We start from the raw sequence: 5,482 nt of genomic DNA, 5'->3' as shown, positions 1-5,482 counted from the left end.
AAAACAAACATTAGTCTAGACTCAATGAAAAAAATCCTATGGTGTGAATCAAAGGGCATCTCTTTTTCTATTCCTATGCATAGGATTTGAGATGCATGTCATCTCATTTCCTATGACTTTCCTATTCCTATGATTTTCCAATCCTATAAATCAAAGGAGGCCTCAGTGGGTGGGAGTTTCGGTGCGTTTTGTTTTCTCTTCTCCTAAAATTGAAATTTCTGACGCCCCCCAATCTCACCTCATGGCATTATCAATATAGTGCATTTCTGAAGTAGGAGAGGGAGTCAACTGCATAGCTGCTCTTGTGAGGTAGTGGAATTGGTCTTACAATTTACTTTGAGGAAAAAGGCGAAGTACAGTGCCACCGAAGAGGATAGGGAACATGTGGTGCATAGAAGACTTTTAAGTATTCTAATGCTTTTTTTTGACGGTAAGTATTCTAATGCTTATGCACCGCTTTGTTGTTTAGAGCAAAATTGGCCGTCAATATGGATAAGGTTATTGGGCAAATAAATAGGGACTGTCTACTTTACAGCCGGATGAAAACCAATTGGAGTTCAGTCGTTTTTTTCAACCAACTACAACTTGACAAGAGTTCCTGTCCACTAACAGTATCAAGTCTCTTCCTTATAACAACGTCATGAGGCCCAAATACAAAAGCGTAAGGAAGACTACAGTAAAAGCGAACACCTGAACTAAACTAGGAAGTGCAGCCACTGACACTATTCTCACATGTAAAAAAATGAAGTTACTGAAACGACCAGTCTAATTTACACTATGGAATAATCACATGTCAGGTGCCCTCCCTAAATCACCTCTGTCCCTGATGCTTCTGTCAAGTACATCAATCCAACTGCAACATTCCCTCATATCAACATGATGTTTATGAATCCTTAATTTTCTGTTACAAGTTACAAAAAAAGGAGAACATAAAATAGTTCAGAGACTGCAGCCGGTAGATAATGGAAGCACTTCTAACAGCTAGTAGACACTAGAAGCACATCTAGATCATAATTACAGAGAAAATGAGTTTTGTATACCATATCTAGCCATGTGCATATGACTATCAGATCTTGTAACTCATGCAAAAGACTATAGTGAAAAACAGCTACCCTCATTTATGAAGGTAGAAAGAGAAGACATGAAATGCTTCTCCAAATTGAAAGAAAGAAACAAAGACAAGTGTACATCAGGAAACATATTACATTAAGATTACAGGGAAAATAAAACTACTAAAGAACTGCAAACCATATATACATTAGAACTTTCAAACAGGAATGGCAAAGAGAAGCAGAAATTATACTGATAAATGTAGCAGAAATATAAGATCTCAGTACAGGAAACTATCACATAGTTGGGCTGTAAGCAAAGTAAAACGGAAACAGTAAATCATTTTAGTCCAGTAACAATTACAGGAAAAAAGGAACAACTACAGTAAACTTTGAAGATAAAAACGTAACCATCACACATGATGAACTGAACTCACACATTTAAGTCACTCTGAAACGATACATTCGGAGTTGAATTACAGTAGAAGACAGTTTTACAGTTTAAATTACACTGTATTTTACAGTAGATTTACAGTAGAATTGCAGTGTAAAATACAGTATAAACACAGTACAATTAGAATGTAATTTACAAATACAATTACGATGTTTTAAATACAATAGAGTAAATTCAAAGTGTGATTTACACTGTAATTTCAGAAGATTTACAGTATAATTTATAGTAGATCTACAATGGAATTTACATTGTAACAAATATAGTAGAATTGTAGTGTAACAAGTAGATTAATCGTGTGATCTGCAGTGTAATTTGAATAGATTTACAGTCTAATTTATAGTAGAAATACAACTACAGTAGAAATGTTGTGAGTTTTACAGTGCAATTGCAAAAGATTTACAATGTAATATACAATCTAATTACATCACAAATATAGTGCAATATACATAGAACTACTATAATTCCCAGTGACATTTGACATTAAATTTACAGAGGAAAAAGCAGTAGTATTATAGTGCAAATGACAGTTGAATTACAGTATAATTGCAGTTGGATTACAATGTGATCTACAGTGAACCAACATTGAAAACTGCTGTAATTCCACCGTAAATGGCCCTGAAAATTTCAACAACTCCCTCTCCCAAACAACATAAACAAGCACTAGCTGAACCAATAACTGAAAGAACACAAAACTGAAAAGCATAGACAACCACCTAGAAAATATGGAATGTAAAGGGTTGCCTGCTCATATGAAATGTATACTTAGCAAGCTCACAGGCAGAGACAAGTGCTTTTTAGTTCAAAATACTACATGCCAAACACTCGTAAGAGGAGAGGATCACATTTACACTGCAGCCACATAGACAAAAACTGCTTCTTAAGTACTACTAGTATTTCAAAACTCATTGCAAGCACACATCAATCGAAACAAGCAAGCCGCCACGTGGATGCAAGCCACACTTCACACACCCATTGGCAAGGTCTGGGCATGTAGACACGGGCTCATATCAGCCATCATCTTATTTCAGAGCCACAAAGGCAAGCGAGAGCCACCAAAAAGCTCACGCTTCTACATCACACAAAAAATCCAATATGAACCAGTGTAAAAATCACCGATAAGATAAGTAAATACAGTACCATGGCAGTAAGAGTTTACAGAGTAAAACCACAAAAGAATTACGGCGTGACTACACTGAGATTTACACTGTAAAAATCCACTTGGAATCAACTAATACATTGCAAAATGCACTAAGAATTACAGTGTAAATCCACTGACGAATTACACTGTAAAAATCATCTAAATACAGTCCAAAAACACTAGGAAATACACTGTAAATCAAGTGAGACTTACACTGTAAATCCACTAAAGAATTGCATTACAAGAGCACTCAAGAATTACAGTGTCTGTCCACTGAAGATTACGCTGTAAAAACCACTAGCAAATGCAGTATTACATTTGTGAATCCACTAAGAAAATGCACTAGAAATTACAGTGTAAATCCACTGAAAAATTACGCTGTAAAAATCAACTAAATACAGTCGAAAAAGCACTAGGAATTACACTGTAAATTAACTGAGACTTACACTGTAACTCCACTAACGAATTACAAGATCAATCAAGAATTACAGTGCCGATCCACTGAAAATTACGTTGTAAAAACAACTATTACATTTTGTAAATCCACTGAGAATTACACTGTAAAAGCCACTAAAAATCCAGTAACAATTACAGTGTATTTCCAAAATAGAATTACAGTGTAAATCCACTAAGAAAATACACTGTAATTCCACTAAGGATTACAGTGCAAATCCACTGAAAAATACACAGTAAATCCACTAATGCAATGTAAATCAGCAAAGAATTACAGTAAAAAATGCAGTGTAAATTGACTTACAAAACACTAAAATTACACTAACAAATAGCCAAAGCAATCCCCCATTAAACCAGGCAATCAGGACATGGACAATCTATAGCAATCTCATAGTGATAGATAGGCAATGAAACAATACATACAAACCTACATCAGCAAACGGCACAGGGTATATAAAACACTAGAGAATCCAGCGTGTTCCAGGGGATTGAACTCACTGAACATGATTTCAGCGTGTCCAAATTGAAATACCTAGCTGCAAGGGAAAATCCAGGCGCATATCAACCAGCCGAATTCACCAGATTCAATGACAGTAAACAACGCAAACCACATACATCTAAACTAGCTACAGGGGAAATACCACACTCAACAGACGAAAGGGGATAGATCTAACCATAAAACAGTACACACAACTAACAACAGGAAGGAGGATCATGCCAAAACTGACGAACATACCAAATCACAGGATCAGGCCAGAAATGCCGGCGGGGGAAAATTGGGGGCCAGGTGGGTGCGGTGCTCGAGAGATGCTGCAGACTTCCGTGCGGGGACAGCCAGGGGGCAGCTGGAGGAAGAACGTCGGACGCCTGACGACCACCCTAGTGAACTAAGCCGCCGGATAGGAGAGCTCCAAGTCGCCATGGATCCCTCTCTCCCTCTCTCTCGACTCTGTTCGGTTGCGTGTGGGAAATGACAAAGGGAACGAGAGAGTGGAAGGGACAAAGGCCGCGGTAGCGATGGAATCTCAGGACAGAGATCGAACGGCTCAGAAAACGGATGAAAGCCAATTATTTTCATCCGGATGAAAAATAGCGATTCCGAATAAATATGTGGTTTATGTGGATGGTTGGACACGGTGCCTCGCGGTCCGCTGGCTTGGGGTTTGCAGTGTAGTCTCCTGTCGGTTTTGAGTCCGAAGAAAACAACAAGTTTGGTGATTTCTCTTCTGTAGCTCCGAAGAAAACCACAAGGGGTACACTTTTTTATGCAATTCACTTGTACTATGTATAAGCTCACTTTCGAAAAAATTATATATACTAGGCAGCGTGGTGTGCAGCTTGTTGCAGCTCAGCGTGCAACTCGTTGCGGCTTGGATTGCAGCTCGGTATGCTGCGACGTGTAGTCCGCTCGCGTGGGCGCACCGTTCGCGGTGCAACTCGTCGTGCGCCCACAGCATGCAGTACGGACGGTGACACAGTGCAGTTTGTCATGTTCATCCCGCTGCAGTGGAGTTCAAAATGTGCAATTCTATTCAAATTACACTAACACCTTTATTAAATGTGTAGTTTGACAGGGATATAATACCATTTTGGAGGTTTTTTTTTTCTGTTTTAGATTTTGCTGCTACAAATGCAAGTGTGCACTTCAACTTATCTATGTCTCCAACGTGATTCATTACATTTTGGTTGTGTGTGTATAGTGTTGTTTGCTGCTGGGTTGCTCTGATGCATTACACACCTGTGGTTTAGTTAACTATATTTTATAGGAGAAACGAACACACCAACGTTGTTTGGTTGTGCAGTGTGATGCATGGGTGTATGAAGTTGTAATGTGAAAATTTTGGGAAATTGCAGCCCATTAGCCCTTTGTATGAAGTGCAATTTGTTTTGTGTGTCTCAAAATCTAGTCGACTACATTAACACTTGCAGTGCGATTTGTCCTCCGATGTGGTTCACTTTTGAGACTGGCGCTGCTCACTTGCGCTCAACATGAAAGTGCTAAAATTTTAGTGAAACAATAAGATAGTAATGTGGTTCACTTTGATATATGTCCCGGTTCATTTTCCCTCCTCTCTGCGGTCCACTCGTCCGAAAAAAAGTTGAAAAAAAGACAACAAAAACTTGTGCGAGAAAGTTTATGTCCGACAAAAAGAAATCATGAAGTTCACTTGACTGCCTGCGCAGTGTGGTTTTTCGTTTGAAGCAGTGCGTTCTTCTATCCGATGAAAGGTCCACTCGCTTGGTCAACGCGCGTAAAAAATTAATAAGTGTGAAAAAAGACAACAAGAACTCATGAGGTTCACTTTTGATATTGTTCCGGTTCATTTTCGAGAGTGTTGCGGTCCACTCTCGTTCAAAAAAAAGTTGAAAAAAAGACAAAAAAAACTT

The 5,482-nt window shown here is 38.6% G+C and overlaps 1 long non-coding RNA gene across 1 annotated transcript; it reads right to left on the bottom strand.

The window, feature by feature from the left end:
- Window positions 1–2,592: 2,592 nt before the first annotated feature.
- On the bottom strand, window positions 2,593–4,079 carry LOC119330961. The gene is made up of 2 exons (XR_005160346.1): window positions 3,831–4,079; window positions 2,593–3,630 (listed from the first exon to the last, which is right to left on the bottom strand). It is a non-coding gene; the product is annotated as an uncharacterized LOC119330961 (long non-coding RNA).
- Between the last annotated feature and the right edge of the window lie 1,403 nt (window positions 4,080–5,482).

The sequence above is a fragment of the Triticum dicoccoides genome, chromosome 7A, assembly GCF_002162155.2.
Source record: "Triticum dicoccoides isolate Atlit2015 ecotype Zavitan chromosome 7A, WEW_v2.0, whole genome shotgun sequence".
NCBI classification, from domain to species: Eukaryota; Viridiplantae; Streptophyta; class Magnoliopsida; order Poales; family Poaceae; genus Triticum; species Triticum dicoccoides.
This window is presented reverse-complemented; position numbering and strand designations above follow the sequence as displayed.